Source organism: Lissotriton helveticus, chromosome 12, assembly GCF_964261635.1.
Source record: "Lissotriton helveticus chromosome 12, aLisHel1.1, whole genome shotgun sequence".
Taxonomy (NCBI): Eukaryota; Metazoa; Chordata; class Amphibia; order Caudata; family Salamandridae; genus Lissotriton; species Lissotriton helveticus.
Genome location: NC_136073.1, coordinates 905,394,162 through 905,410,805, shown reverse-complemented (window position 1 = coordinate 905,410,805; position 16,644 = coordinate 905,394,162). Strand labels below are relative to the sequence as shown.

Sequence of the window (16,644 nt, the reverse complement as noted above, 5' to 3'; positions counted from 1 at the left end):
ATAGAGCGGCCGGATCACAGCGCGTCCCCACATTAGTATTCTGGCCTTTAATTCAAACTGGCCCGTACAAAAAACACCAAAGCCTCCGCAAATAAGATATCACGATGTGTGCCTGGCTTGAAGATGCATGTCAAACAAGGAACAATGGCTGACCTGTGCCTACAGTATCGTGCCCTCCCTGCCCATGCCAGGCATACAGCGGGTTTCTCGGGGGGGAATGTGAGATGCTTAGTGATTTGCGCCCACAACCTGAAAGCATTAATGACGTAATTTCCGCTCCTGCTTTATATTGTAGACCAAGATATTTACTTATTGTTATTTCTTGGAAAGCGTTTCTGTGCCAAAATCTTTATTCTGCTAAAATGTCTTTGGATTAACAAGCACGCGAAAAGAAAAGAAAAGTCAATGGATTAACAAGCACACGAAAATAAAATAAAAAGGATGCGAATGGTGCGCGCGCCCGACAAAAAGGACGCGAGTGGTGCACCATGACGAGAGAGGAAAGCCAGATGGCGCCTCTGCTCGTCATTGTGCGCATAACCACACGCTCTATGCCACCTGGTCGCACTTTTGAAAACCCACTCTTCTAAATGTCTCGCCAGAGGAACACATGCGCTGGCTAAGGCGAGACCTAAAAAGGAAGGACCATTCGAGAGTTTTGAAGGCCTTGGTGGTGTCCAAGAGAGCCGCCAAGGCCGGTAGGGCGGGGTTGATCTGATGAAGTACAGCAGAGATCATGCAGAGGTTATGCAACGTTGCGCGGCCGGATGTAAAGCCGGACTGATCCAGGCGAGCGATCAGGGGCATGAGAGGCGGGAGGCCAATAGCTTGGCGAAGATCTTATTGTCAGTGTTGATGAGGGATAAGGGGCGATAGGAGTCCAGAAGTTCAGGGGATTTGTCTGGTTTCAAGAGAAGTAGCTAGACTCAAAGGAGTAGTTATACATAGCGGCAAGATGAGGCACGCAAATGTTTTATAGAAAGAAGCAGGCAAACCGTCCGAGCCGGGGCCTTATCCCCGGGCAGGCTATTAATGGCAGCAAGGATTTCTTCCTCAGAGAAGGGCTCGTTGAGGTATTCCCGGTGACTATTGCCCAACCAGAGGAGCTCACCGGTGTCAAAATATTGATCCAAGAGATCATGCAGTGGCGCAGTCCCAGCGGTGTAAAGTTGAGTGTAAAAAGTGGTGACCCGCGAAATGATCTCGGTGGGAGAGGTAGGTAGTGCGTTCTGGATCACCGTCCCGCAGCACCGTAATGTAGGAGGCAGCATGGAGCCGTAGCAGAAGGTTGGCTAAGGTCTTGCCAGGGTGGTCACCCTCTGTGTAGTGGCTCGCCTCCCTACCCAGAAAGGAGAGATCCCTGTCAGCCTCCTGTTCGAATTCAGCGAGTTTACCTCGGAGCTGTGCAAGAGTGTCGGGGAGGGGGTTGGAAGAGTGCAGAGAATCATGGGCCTTAATCTCACCCTCAAGGCGCTCGAGTGTGCCACGGATAGATCGCAAAACTCCGACTGTTTGGAGATACATTCACCCCGAACCACCACTTTGAAATCCTCCCTAAGTGTGGAAGGCGAATCCACTGAGCCGGAATTAGGTTCGAAATAGTTCTCACTCACATTTTGAATTTTGGCCAAAACACCGAGTTGCGAAGCGAGTGGGGGGGCAGGCGCCAAGCGAACATACGCTTAGGGGCACTTGGGGGGAGCAGGCAGAGGCTCACAGGGGCATGGTCTGAAAGAGTATGCGCCATGTGCTCAACCGAGGTGGCCCATGTATATGCATCGTAAGTGGTTATCCACGGGTCCAAGCGGGACCAGCAGCCAGAAGTGCCCGTGACGCTGGTGCCTTCGCACACAGCCTGATGGGAATGGCGCCATGCATCCAACAGGGAATTATCGTCCAAGATGGAGCGCTAGAGTGAAGTGGAGCGTGGGTGCAAAGCGCGGGGCCCAGAGCGATCCAGGGATGCTGAGGGAGTGATGTTGAAATCGCCACCCCATAACAATGCAGCGGGCCCAGGGAGGAAATGTGTCGCCATACCTGTGCAAGGAAGTCGGGGTCATCGGATTTAGGGCCATAAATCGCTGCGAGAATCAGGGGTTGGGGTAGTAGGTCACCAAGCAGAATGACAAAGCACCCCTCGGGATCTGTAATAGCCTTAGTGGTGCTCCAGGGGAGCCCTCTATGTAAAAGGATAGACACCCCGTGGGAGTAACTAGAGTAGAAGGAGGACTGGATTTTGTCCCAGTGCCGAGAATGGAGCTTGGAGGTGGTGGCGGGAAGCAAGTGAGTTTCCTGAAGGAAGCAGATGCCAACTTTGTGGCAAATGAGGTGGGCATGTACCAGGCAGGCCTTCCGATGATCGTTCAGGCCGCGGACATTCCAAGTCCAGAGTGTAGTGGCCGTCATGGAGCTATGTCGAGAGGGTGAATGCCGGATAAGGCCAGGTATAAAAGGGGAACCTGAGAAGCGCATGACATGATGTGCTGTACAGAGAGCAGTGTTTCAAATGGCACGGTGCAGAGCAGGTCAATAAACAAGCACAACAACAAGCCTTGAAGGAGAGGCAACAAAACCCAAAGGACCCCCACCACCCACACCAACCCCAGACCCACCCAGGGAACCCCCAACTGGGAAGGGAAGAAATTAAATAAGACAGAAGGGGAATCATCCCACAGAGACGTGGCTCAGTGCAGTGTACGCCCCTGCCGCTAGGACATGGTGGCCGAGTCGTGGGTATAAGCGGACTGTAGAGGGAAGATAGAGAGACCCAATAGAACACCTCAGGGCCCAAGGTCCACCATCTTCACAAATAGCATATACCAGGCAAAAGATTGTCAATCCAGCATAAGAAAGAGGTAGAGCAGCGAGTGTGGGTGATGTGAAAGTACCACCAGCAGAGAGGATCAACCATGTCCAGGAGCCAGGGAATGTAAAGGTGGCGAGTGGGGGCCAACAGATGGGTGGTGGGGCGGCATCAGGAACCCGATCCAGCCCAGGCAAGTTTGTGTCACACAATGCAGGAAATCAGAGTACATGAGCAAGGGTTGTTATCAGTCATTGTCACTGAGATCGCCGTTCGCGGCCGCCTGAGAGTTGGAAGGAGTGGAGGAGCGATGTGGTTTGTCCAGTTTCTTGGCGTAGGCCATAGCCGCCTTTGTTTCCGGGAAAGTGTGCCCTTGCGAGCCGTGATGGACGCGCAGCTTGACTGGATATGCCAAAGAGTAAGATACGTCGTGTTTTTGCAGCACACGTTTAGCCGGGAGAAATTTGCGACGAGCAGCCTGGACCGCCATTGTATAATCAGGGTAGAAGGAGATCGAGTTCCCTGGTGACAAATTTCTCCCTTTTCTCTGGCAGCTTGTTTTGAATGTGGCTTCTCGCCAATAAGCCACACCCAATCACTGCACTCCCACCTGAGAGGCAAATATATCATTAAACCTTTGAATAATATACACTTTTAAGCATGTCTTACCACCCCTGGCACAGCAAGACTGCAACACAAAACAAACTGCACCTTTGGAAAAGGAGTTTTATTTAACAAAATGCAAAGACTCTATCACTTTTAGAATAAGGCTTGGGGTTTATTACATAATACTCTCTAAACAAAGGCTGTCTCAGATACCAAATGCATTAGATTCAAATATATGTAGCAAACTTATAATCTAAAGGCATGAATCAATAACTGAGCAAACTATAATACTGATTAAAATAAACAAGCAATAACTGATATAAGATAAGATACACTGTACGTCCTGCAAGAGATCAGAAATATATATATATACAGAGTAGAGGATCACTCTGGATGTGCACCTCCCACACCACAAAGAAAACACCTCAAACGATCACAGCCACTGGCGCACATCACAATGGCAATAACCACAAAACTCAATACATCACCTTATGCATACACTGCCCACTTCTGGCCGGGGGAAGTCTTCACACAGCCGGGGATCAGAGCTCAGCAATCAGGGTTCAATCCGAGATAGACACGTCTACCCTCACTCGGAATTCAAACTCCCAAACTTCCACTTCCACCAGACCAGTGGAGGCTCCCCCTTTTAATACAAGTGAGACTGAAATTGACAGGAGAGGCAGAAGTGGAGAGAGGGTGCCAGTAGAGGTGGTAGCAGTCCAGCACGCTAGGCAGTTCAGAGTAGGTGAGGAGCTACGCGGTCAGCCGGGCCACCCAGGAGGATCCCACCGCCAGGCGAGCAGAAGAGTCCAATGAGAGGGGAGTGCAGCAGCAGCGTATTTGTGCGGGCCTTAGGGGGCCAGGTCAGGTCAGGCTGGAGTGGAAAGACCTGGAGGGGTGAGCAGTAAAGTGAGTGAGCCAATGGGCTCCAGGCAAAAGGCCCCGCACCGGGCCCCCGCAGAACTGGAGGCACCTCGTGTTTGAGGCGGCGGGCGTGAGGACAACTCAGGTCAGGCAGGTGAGCAAGCACAGTAGGCCTGGAGCGTGATCAAGCAGGCAGGGGAGTCCGGGGATGGCGCAATGGAGGGTTAGAGCATGAGCCCTGGCGATCCGCCGGGGTGCCAAGCCCGGCTGGGAATCGCCCCGTCTTGGATTAAACTGACGATGAGCAGGTTCGCTGGGGAAGGCAGCAAAATCCGGTGCGTGGCAGGAATGAGGGTAGGAGGCCGTGTCGGGCAGTGTAAGCAGCAGACAAGGCTCAGGGCGCAGGGCCGGAGCAGCGGGAGGCGAGGGTGCAGGCTTCGATCTCGGCTGCTGGGAGCAGGCAGGTTTCAGCCGGGTGTGCGCGCCCGCAGGGCCGCCTAGTGGCGAGGAGTCACGGGGGGCACACTGCCCATGTCGCAAGGCCCAGAGCAAGCAGGCCGAGGCAACGGGCACCAGGAGTGGGAGAGAGGCGTCCGCCTGGAGGGCCGGCCTGGGCCTAGCGATACGGCGAGCGCGCCCCCTACTTCGCCATAAGGCTCCTGTGCTAATAGCGACTCACCGGGCCCATAGTGATGACGTAGCAGGTCAGCTCCGGCGAGATGTCCGTGTCTGCAAGGGTCCGCTATGACAGGATGGTGGATTGGTGAAACCACTGCAGCCCAGGCTGAGCGCCCTCCGCGCGCCAGCAGGGAGGCCCACACGCCACTCTAGGCCCCAGCCACAGATCTCGATGTGCCTGCACAGATGGGGTCCCAGGGAGGCAGCGATAGGAGCCCCAAGGTGAGATGAGTCAGAATGACCCGGTCCTGGAGGACAGCACCGAAAGAGTCCGCAGGATTGTTCTGGATTATCGGCTTGGCCGGCAGAGCCCACTTAGAGTGCAGCCATCTTGCAGCTGGCCAAGCCACGCCCCCGGGTAGTATTGTTTCAGGCAGTTTCCCCACTAAATGCGGAACTAGACAGGGTTGCCCCCTATCTCCCTTATTCCTTGACCTGGCCATGGAACAGTTAGCTTGCCGGCTAAGAAAACGAGTGATCGCATGGGAATATTAGGTCTCAGATCGCCCACAGATAGTTTCCATGGGGCAGATTTACAAGCCCAATATGCCACTTTTGTGTCACTTTTCCCATGTTAAAAGTGACGCAAAAGTGGCACAAGGGGCTTGTAAATCTGCCCCCATGTATGTTTGTGATATCCTGATTTATTTGAAAGCGGACTCCTCGATTTTACCGGTGGTCATGACGGTTTTAGAAGACTTCTTTTATTTTTAAGAAAAGGTCTATAGCTAAGTCAGTCACTAACTTGACAAACTCACATAGATTTTATGTTAGGTGAACACCCAAATACCTAATAGTGAAATACATTAAAAAATGTCACATAGTTATTAACAAAAATACATATTTTGTAACCAATTTATTTGTTGATATTTTTTAAAGTTTAACATCAGTGTTAATTTATTTTCTTTTTATATACAAATTGAATTCTCTCAGACATTAAAAACAATCAGCATAACAATAGATTTCATGAGGATGGAGGCAAAGCGGTAGATAACAAACTACGCGCGTTTCGGCATGTTGGCCTTCATCAGGTTTACCGTCTATTGCAGTAAAGGAACAAAACACATTGGACTTAGACCTTGAGATTGGCAATTTTTCTGAGGCCAACAAAGAACTGATAAATTCCGTAGATAAATAACCCAGATCTGATATAGAGTGACCAAATAGGCAGGTAAATGTTAAAAACTGCAACTCCTCTGATACAACAAACGTCACAGCTAAAGGTTCTCTTATTACTTACAGAAAGCTGGCGGTCCACAATATCATCCAGATTTAAAGCAGTAGTTCAGATAGTCCCCAATAATGGAATAACACGATGGATCCACACACTTAAGTAAAGCCCGATAGAAAGAGAGCCGGCGGGCAGATATATCGATGCTGCCGCTCGTCAAGTTGGTAAACGTCACAGCAGGGGGCTTCTCTTGTCTTTCATAGAAGATCTGCGATATAAGATTTCACCGGAGCTTGGAGAAGTCACTCGAAAGGCCGCCATAAAGCTTTTAGAAGACTTCGCCATACATCTGGACTCCAGATCATTTGGGGGAAATCATGCCTTCCCCTATTGCTGCAGGCGCTTGCGTTGCTACACACTCCAGGTGTAAATTAACCGCTGCCATGGGTATACGACACCTGGAATGAAATCACATTAGTGAGACACCGATATGTTTTTACTTGGAGTACTCGCTGTCGTTTGTAAGGTGAGACATATGCTGTTTGCTATATACTTGTGGGATTGGTCCCTGCCAGTTGTGTTTGCTCTAACCTAGTGACACTATGCTTAGACGGTCCTGTGTCTTTTTCGTTAATATGCCATGAAGCTTTCGATGCGACGAGACTGAGCATTTCAGGTGCTGTCTTGATAAACTCTGCAATTGCGAATGGTTGGTGATTCTTAGTTGGGAATATCATGAAACTTGAACGCAGGTGAATTTAGACATGCACATATGTATAATATTTTCGCTACCCTTTCACGTTACTGAGGACCCCCTTTATGCACAGGCAATTCTGTAGAAATTCTTTGAGCAATATAGCATTGAGTTGTATAATGACGATTTATGCGTACGTTGGTACTGAGGGTCCCTTTTTACACATGGGTAGTTTTATAGGAATTTTCTGATCAATAAACTATGAGTTGTAAAATGTAGATTTAAATGTACGCTGGTGTGTATTTTCACACTAACTTGTAAACATTGAGTACTTTAAGGCTCCATGCGACTTTCGAGCTCACTATACACAGGCTTTAGGCTGACAATATGATTTTATTCATTTTCAGACTCTAATACACTACGTTTTCATTGAGGACCAAACTGGAGACAGGTTTTACTTATTGACATTAGTTAGTTTTTTTATCATTAATATTGCTTAATGTGTTACACAAACATAATCTGGTTCGATGATTAGGTTCTGAAGGAATAAATACAGAACATATTACATACATAATTACAGATATCTTTCAACTTAATTTTTTGGTGAGTTTAAACGTGTTATGGCACTATGGTGGTGGTTCCTGCTCTCAAACCGTTACGGGCACATCACAAATCATATTTCCTTTCATGTTAGCTGGGATTACTTTTGGACTAATACTATTACTCATCACTCTTATGACTCCGTTAATTCTCTGATTTTTTGTCCCTACACCTCCCTTCCCCTTCTCTTTTTTTTGGTGGTATGTTAGTTATTTTCTTAAGAATAACTGATATCACATCTCGATGAAGTGCTAACAATGGTGGGCAGCAGTTTTGAAGTTTCATTCGAGTCCTCTAATCCAATCCCAAAGCCAGAGTACTTATTAATGGGGCTCTCTCGGAGACATTTCCGATCCATAGAGCACAAGACTGGGCTGCCTCCTTTCCCCCACTCTTGTTCACGCTAGCGATGGAGCCCCTGGCGTGCCTCATTCGAGCGGACGCCTCGATTCAGGGCTAGACCTGGGGAACAGGTGTACGCGGACAATGTCCTGCTATTCTTGGCGGACCAGGCTTGCTCGGGCCCTAGATGTGCTCGCATCTTACAAGCCTTTGAGAGAGTCTCTGGCCTTCGACTCAACCCAGCACAAAATTGACCCTGGTACCCCTCCAGCTTTCTAGTGAATGTTTTGATTGGCAGTCAAACATTCCCATCAGACGACAGTCATTTAAATATCTGGGCATATGGGTTGCGTTGCTCCCCGAATTGTAGCGGGCGCTGAACATTACTCCGCTCGTCAAGGCCAAAGAGGACCTCCAGCACTGGCAAACCCTGTCGCTTAACCCTCTCGGGAGGGTGGCATTATTTAAGATGATGATCCTTCCCCTCTTCCTAGACGTCATTTAAAACACCCCCTTTCACTTCCCACAAAGCTGGTTTAAAGAGATAGAAGCCATGGCCTCTAGGTTTCTGTGGGGAAGTGGGAGACCTTGTATAGCCCTCGCCCGTTGTCGGATTCCGTCCTTCAATGGCGGCATGGGCATGGCTGACCTTAACCTATACTACCTAGCCACCCGGCTGCTCATCATCCATGATTGGTTCGCCAAGGGTGGTCCAACCCGGCCTACAGAACTGAACTAAGAGACATAGATCTCCCCCGAATCCAAGCACCTTATGTATGGGTGCCCAATCCCCAGAGCACTGCCATCACTAACTCGGGAAGTCCTCCTAGCCTGGCGCTCTGCCCTACTACACACAATGGGACAACAAATTGAGCCAGCAAACACCGCTTTGGCAGGGCACATGGTTGAAGGAGGTGGTAGCTCTAGAGGGCTTCAAACGGTGGGATCACGGGATCACATTGGCATATCACAACTACAAGACGTGTGGGTTCGGAGATCACATAGGGACCTTCCAGGACCTACAGGGGTGCTTCACCCTCCCCGCCTCACAATTTCATAAATACCTACAGCTGCGACACGCCCTCAATACTCACCTGTCAACAGGCATCACACTCCCTGAGTTCAGCCCACTAGAGGTGCACGTTATGATGGGGAACCTAGGGAAGGGAGGAATATCAGGCATATACTGCATCCTTACGAACAACGGTCCTGCAACGATTGACCCACTCGGGCACCAGTGGGAAGGATGGCTGGGCCCTCTGGAAGACGATTACTTGCATGACGCCCTTATGGCCCCTAAGACCGTCACCACCTCTGCCTGATCCAAATATACTACCTGCATATCGCATATATCACCCCGGAACGCATTCGTAGAGCAGGCTTGCGCAACTCGTCTGCATGCACCCACTGTGGACAGCAATCAGCGGATTTTTGCTACGTGGTCTGGTCTTGTCCCCATCTTACAAAATACTGGGATAAAACAGAATCAGAACTCACGCACGTCCTGAGTTGGCAGGTACCACACAACCCCTTACACCTCTTCCTGGGAGTTATGGATGGCCTAGACGGGCCCGAGAGGATACATTATTCCTGGGAACGGCTACTATGGTGGCCAAATGCGATATCACCCCAACCCCCCCAAACTAGCTACGTGGCGAAGAGGGGTAGACTAGTGCGCTGCCCAAGAGAAACCCTTGTTCGAGGCTAAGGGATGCCCAACCAGACACCAAAAGATATGGGGCAAATGGATCAACCAATTGGGATAATGGGGTCTGCATGCTTGTCTTTTCACCCTTCGACTGCTTGTTTTTGTAATGTTCCTAGATTATGCATGTATATATATTATTGTCACTGGCCTACTCGACATGCCACTAAATACGGATTTAAGTGCTGTACTGTTACTTCCTTCTTTTTGTTGTTGTTGTTCAACAATCAATACAGTTGATTATTCAAAAGAAAGAATAACTGGGATCACAGTATTAATTCTTCGTGGATTTTCCAGACACATCAATTAGACTAACCATGGGAAACCCTGATTCTTTAGATAGTGATGGGTTGCATTTTGTTCTTTTGTTCTTTTGTTGTAGCCCTGAGGAAGTCGATGGGTGATGACCCAATGACGAAACACGTGTTGGCTACACTTTTCTTCTGGCTGTGACTGTAACAACCAAGTGCAATGGTTTACTGTTGGATGTGGTTCTACTGAAACAAGAAGTGAACATCTGGAATGAAAGAATACGTTTCCAACAGCTATACGTTTATGGACTCTTGAACATTATTGTTTTTGCTCAGGATAAAGACCATATGCACTCAGTCTGCCCTTATGGGAACCGTTGTCTTCGAAGACTCTGACGGTACATCACTCAGTAGACGCCTGGACTGCAGTGGGATATAGGAAGTTGGGAGATGTGGGGGTAGAAGGTAGGCTATGCATGTTTGCGGACCAGATGGAAGGGGGCGACCTAGCTCTTGTACAATCTGTTTTATTCGGCCCTCTGTGAGGTGGCTGCTAGAATGTGGGACCCCGAGAGGGATCTATCACGGGTGGCTGGGCTGCTAGAACTAATGTTAACCAGAACAAGCTCGAGATGGGCAATATCTGTTATCTATGGACCTTGATTCTGGCGCCTTCTGATCCCTGCTTCCTGACCCTTAAGGAGCGGTGGGAAGACCAATTGTCAATAGAACTGACACGCTGCTTGGCGGAGATGTCTGGGTCCATCAAGTCAGTTACGTGGAACGTCCAGTTCCATTTTACATAATTCAACTACATGCATCACACGTACCTTTCCCCAGGCAGAATAGGCAAAATGTACCCAGGCAGAAGAACACAATGTCCCAGATGCCAATATGTCGAGGCGGATTTATTCATATGGTGCGGGTACATCCAGTAATCTTGTATTACTGTCAATCATCGACCACTTGTATTTCTTCTATCACGAAATCCATCCTACCCAGTGACATCGCTCTTTTCATCCTTAAGGCAGCAGGGAACCAAAAAAACAAATTAATTGATGAATTTTTAGTGTCTGGCACTTGTCCCTGCAAAGCGTCGTATTGCCATGTCCTGGAAGGCAGCAAGTGCCCCCTCACTTACGGCATGGGAAACGGATATGGTTCATTGGGCTTCAGCCGAGCTCTCAAGACAGGCAGACACACGAGCCAGAGACGTGAGGTATACCCTCATGGAGCAATGTTGGCTCTGACTGAGTGACATCTAGAGGACTGGATGTTATGCCTCAGAAGGGGAATGGGACAGATGGCTTGCGGGAGAGATGTTTGGGCCTGGTTCTTTTGAATAGGTTGATGTACTGACCATCTATACTTGTGCTCCATTTTGTTCCCCATGGCGTACAAGGAATCACTTTTACATAGTTTTGTATGTTTGTAGCCTCTCCTTGTATTTGTATTTCATTACAAGACCGGAGGCTGCCATCATGCATATTCTTTTAATGCAACTTCAAGCACAGCCATTTTAAAGTTACATCATAAAGCAAATCTCTAGAATGTACAAATGTAACGTTGGCAACAGCAATCCATAGATCTTCCTCTTTTAAATGCAGCTTCAATACAGATAAGTTGCGTTCTTCTTATGCTACTGTCATTGTACTGTCGTTTCGATGGTAACTCTCTTTGAATTATTCCCTATGTGACTGATTTTTTACTTCGTGCCTTTACTTATTGTTACTGTTTGCTCCCTGACTTAAGAGACAATTTTCTCAACCTTTTATCCTTCTTCATCAACCCATCGTCATTTCCATGCGCGAGCTCACTTTATTATTGAGCCCTCAGTGGCTCATGTTCTATCCCGTCATCTGCTTTCCGCATTTCACTTGGCTGCAGCTTTCTGCATTGGCTTCCCTCCGCACCATAATTTAACAGTCTAATGTTTTCCCACGGATGTACGGCATTACGACGCGTTGTGATGTATTCCTATAGGTTCTGTATCGATCCCCCTATTCCTGACCCTGTTCTGGTTAACAATTAACTAGCAGCCATCCCACGATGCAAAAACCGTTATCTGATTAAGCCACACCACGGCACAGGAACGCGTTATCTGATTAGGTCATAATGCTTGCCATCTAATTAGGCAAGCACTATTCCTTCAGCCCCTGATAAGGCATACGGAGTTCTCAAAACAAATCAAACCTATGACAACCTGGGAAAATCCCTGCGGCCATTGTTTTGATTTCACCGAGAACTTCCGTAAAGAATGTGCTAACGACCAGTTCGTATGACATCCTTATTGACGTATCTATGTCCATCCTTACGTCAATCTCGGCACCTTACAGGTATAAATATTACCGACATTGCCTTAAGCAAACACACGTGGTGGTGATGAGATCGGAGCAGCGAGACTTGCCGAAGAGGCCAGCACAGAGCGGACCCTGCTGGCGCTCCCCCGCCTTCCTGACGCGCTGAGAACAAGACGCTGCTTTCTCCTGCCGAGAAATCCAGCTCCGGCGCTTCCAAGCAGCCCTTGCAGGCAGCTGGAATATCAAGACCAAAGACGAGAGATACCAGCCCTCAACCATTCTAGATCTCAGGTACAGAACTGAATAACTCCTTACCGAGAATTCTTGAGTCAGTCACTTGGCAAAACCAACTTAACTTAAACTGCTACTTATCTACTCCCGCCCACGTATTAGGCTTAGGTCAGGTACACCGGGGTAGGCGTGGTTAGAAGCACCAGTTGAGTACGATTAGTCAAATGTATAAATGTATGTATCTATTTTATCCATTTTAAATATCATATGGCTTAGAAACCATATCAATGCTTTTACAGTATTATTTTATAATTCTGCTTTTATTGTATGCACTTTACTTAACCATAAGTATTGCAATAATATCGATTCATTTCTCTTGTACGAGAAAAGAGACTGATCAATAAATAACATCTTTTATTGAACACGCCCGTCTCTTCCTTTTCTCTACAATCTGGTGAAACTAAGAATGCACTGAACTGACTGAGTAAAATAAGTTGTCTTTTGTTTTCACACGACTCTAGAGATACACTCTTGATTAGGGGAGAGCAAAGTTGTCATGTTCTATGGTTGTCAGAAACTAAATCCCTTCTTGTCTATCCAGGGAGGTTAAAATCCTCCTTGCCTATTCGAGAAAGTTTCTAGTGAACTCTGAGCTAGCTGGCAAACCCAAAACTTTAAGTCTAATATCGTCAGTAGAAGACCTAGTTAACCTCCGTCCTAGGTCTATACTATTGAAGGTATTATTCCAATGCGCAGAGCCTATTGGGATAATAGGAACTACACTACATGGCGCCCAACGTTTGGTAAGGCGATAAAACTAACGCAAGACATTAGAGTAACTCAGTCGTGCTTTTTCACACAGAACCCCTTTTTCCCATAATACTCCAAAGACGTCTGGAGTGGGTGAAAGGTCATATCCGCCAATCCTCGCAGGAGGAGACTCCTATGTATGGTTCTTGGTTTAGTCAACGTTGAAGGATACACTGTTCCAAAATATTGTGCATCTAATCTTTGTTTCCATAAGAAACCTGATCTGCAAACAAACGGAATAACCTTCCTGTCGGTAAAATGGTAGACAGTGAAGAAGAAAGAGAGACAGCTAGAATAGCAGCTGAACTAGAAGCAGCTGATAATACTATGCAAGAAGCAGACCCGGATATATTACTCATCCCGGTCAACAAAAGGAAATCTGTAACCTTAAAACTTATAGAAAATGGACTGACACCTAGAGGTGGCACAGTCATATTCGTAATAGAGGCACACGAATATCGGCAGACAGAGGTATTCTATTCATGGATAAACTTTCCAGCAGCTAATGCTGTAACAAAGGTCTTCCACTATTACAAAACAGAGGAACCTCCTGATGAGTACATTCCTTTCGAGGAGGTGGAAGTACCACTCAAATTCCAAGAGCACCTGCTCTTGTTTAATGGCGCCCTAAAACATAATAATCACATCACCAGGCTCGGTCCACAAGGTAGACCAGGAGCAACGTGGCCGGTCCTAGCCGGATACACACCACATCCAGACATCGAAGGAATGTCTGCAGCAGCTCTTTTAGTACAACTAAAACAATAATAAAAGTACATAGACAATTAGTCCAATATGTAATGCGGACTTCAACAATCCAACCAGCAATCAAAATTCCACAGCTGACCCCTCATCAGGGGAACACAAATAAAATTACACCACAGAACATACAGTCCTGTCTAGGTAAAGTACCCGCAAAACGGGAACAAATACCTTTCTGGCTAGCACAAAAAATTACTCAAATAGAGGCGGTGTTTCCAGACACCACTCCTCTTGAGAAACACAGGATTCTGACTATCTGTCTTCCAATGGGAATCGCACCACACGTGGAGGACTGTGACACTTGGGGTACAGTCTTTGCTTCCATCTACACAAAAACACATGGTGTACCATCCATGTCAGTAATACCAGATGTGCTAAAACAAATTCAAGATGAATATGGTCCAGAACCCGCTTTAACTCTTGGTATGAATTTACTGAAAGACTTCAAGCAGGTCTCGGCTATATTATTAGCCAACATAAAGGGCAGACCAACCATCTGAAATTGCCAGAATTATAGAAAAATCCTATGAAGAACTAGGAAGAGATAGTCTGGGTGGAATACCGGTGAAACCACAACTGATTGAAAGTTCTGAAAAGGTATTCATTAAAAATAATTTAACAACACAAAAAAAGAGCTGGGAAGGAAATAAACAATCCAATCCTAAAGAAAAAAGATTCCAGTCCAGAGGAAGGTCTCCTCGGCGGAGAGAACGATCTCCTGACCAAGGACGCAGGTCTCCCCAAAGGGAGCCCTCTGTGAAAAAATACAACCTTAGAAATAGGGATAGTATAAAAAAACCTGATAGATATCAAGATACTGATACACGTCCCTCTCAATCTTTTCAGACTTCCTCGCAGAAATCGGAGAGAAGAGGACGATCAGAACACAGGGAAGAGCACGTCAAGTCCAAAGACAAGGAACCTGCTCATCCAAATAAAAAATTACAATTTCCAAAAAATAAGGTAGCCAGCATTAAAGTAATCAATAATGCCGAGAATATTGAGAACACAACTGAAAAACGGAGAATGGGCTCAGACAATGCTAGACAGCGCAGCAGAAGTGAGCATAGCTCGCAAAGTCCTTATGAATCATCTGGAGACAGTGAACACGAATGAATACATTCAGGTGGAAACTGCCGACACCAGAGTTAGCAAACCTCACAAAATATATGAAATAACATTATGTATAGAGGGGGATAAGACTAGAAAAATAAGGGGTCTATTTTGGGATAATCTCTCCAAGGGCTATGACATCCTTCTAGCTGAACGAGACTGGCCACCCGAGTTTTTCAGGGAGTGCCCTCATGTCGAAGAAATAATTATGCCTGCCTTCTCAAATCATATTCCAATTCATAAAAAATATACACTTGCAAGAAAGTGGGCAGTAGCTCTAGCTCCTGCTTTATATAAAAATCATGTAGGATGGGATAAGGACTCTCCTCCTCATAAAATCCAGTTAAAATCACAACCTACTGCGCAGAGGCAGTATCCAATTAAGCAAAAAGCTAAAAAACAGGTAAAAGAGATCCTAGATCAACTTGAATACCAGGGGGTGATTGAAACTTGCACCTCACAAATGAACAACCCTTTGTTTCCTGTCTCCAAACCAGACAATTCATATCGTCTTATTTTGGATTACAGACACCTTAACTCATGTTGCAAAACTTTTGCAGTGCAAAACTCGCATAGTGCTGCACTAATGAATAACATAGTGTGCAAAAAATACAAAACAACATTAGACATCTCTAATGGATTCTTTTGTCAAAATATAGCACCAGAGAGCAGATATTTGACTGCGTTCTCGGTAAATGGCTCGCAAAAAAGTTTCTGCCGTTTACCCCAGGGGTTCAAGAACAGCCCAGGATTATTCTCAGCGAGAGTAACAGAGTTACTACAAACTTATGATGACGAGGCATTATCTTATGTCGACGACATTTACCTAACAGATGATGACTTGGATACTCACTTGAAGAGAGTGAACACCATAATACTTGGGTTCGCAGCAGAGGGTTACAAATTCAACTTTAAAAAGTCAAGAATTGCCCATCTAACAGTCCTGTTTTTAGGATATGAATTATCAAGTGAAGGCAAAAGCCTGGCTGACAATTTCCTAGAGAAATGTGCAGTAATCCAAGCACCCAGAACACTAAAAAACTTACAGTCAATTCTAGGCTTCCTAAATTTCGGAAGAACATACATTGCAAATTACGCAGAAAGGGTAAAACCCCTTTATGATCTAATAAAACCAGATTTTAAAAGAATCAATTGGACTCAAATACACACAGAAATTTTGAGATCTTTACAAACAGACATGTTAATTAAAACAAAATTACAAACACGTGATAACACACGCAACCTTGTGATTCGAGTCATCCCAGGAAGATGCCGATTCACATACCTGACCTGTAATGAGGGAGAAAAGGTACCAATTGCATATAAATCACACTTGTACACAGAAGCTGAAAAGAAGTTCAGTATTAAAGAAAACATTGTTCATGCAGTTCAAACGGCTATAGCAAGAGAAAAAGACAACGCTGACGGTAGACGTATCACAGTCAGAACAGCGGAATCAGCCTTTGAGGCATTAACAACCCCATGTAATTTACCAACAACAGCGTTGAATCCAGAATGGATACAATGGGTGAATTCAATTACAACGGACAGGGTAAAATACTACTTTGATCCAGAATTAAAGGAATTAAAATATCTAGAATATGAAATGACATACCCTCTGCCAATCGACATTCGGCCCTTACGACAGTACGCCTGTGTAATCTACACAGACGGGCATGCTCAACCACCAGGGTGGGGAGTACAAGCATAT

The 16,644-nt window shown here is 46.5% G+C and overlaps 1 long non-coding RNA gene across 1 annotated transcript in view; it reads right to left on the bottom strand.

The window, feature by feature from the left end:
- Positions 1-3,578: 3,578 nt before the first annotated feature.
- Positions 3,579-16,644, bottom strand: part of LOC144797753 (uncharacterized) — a 69,219-nt gene continuing 56,153 nt past the window's right edge. Inside the window, exon 3 of the long non-coding RNA XR_013603457.1 lies at positions 3,579-6,583. This is a non-coding gene — a long non-coding RNA (uncharacterized LOC144797753). The remainder of the gene's footprint in view (positions 6,584-16,644) is intronic.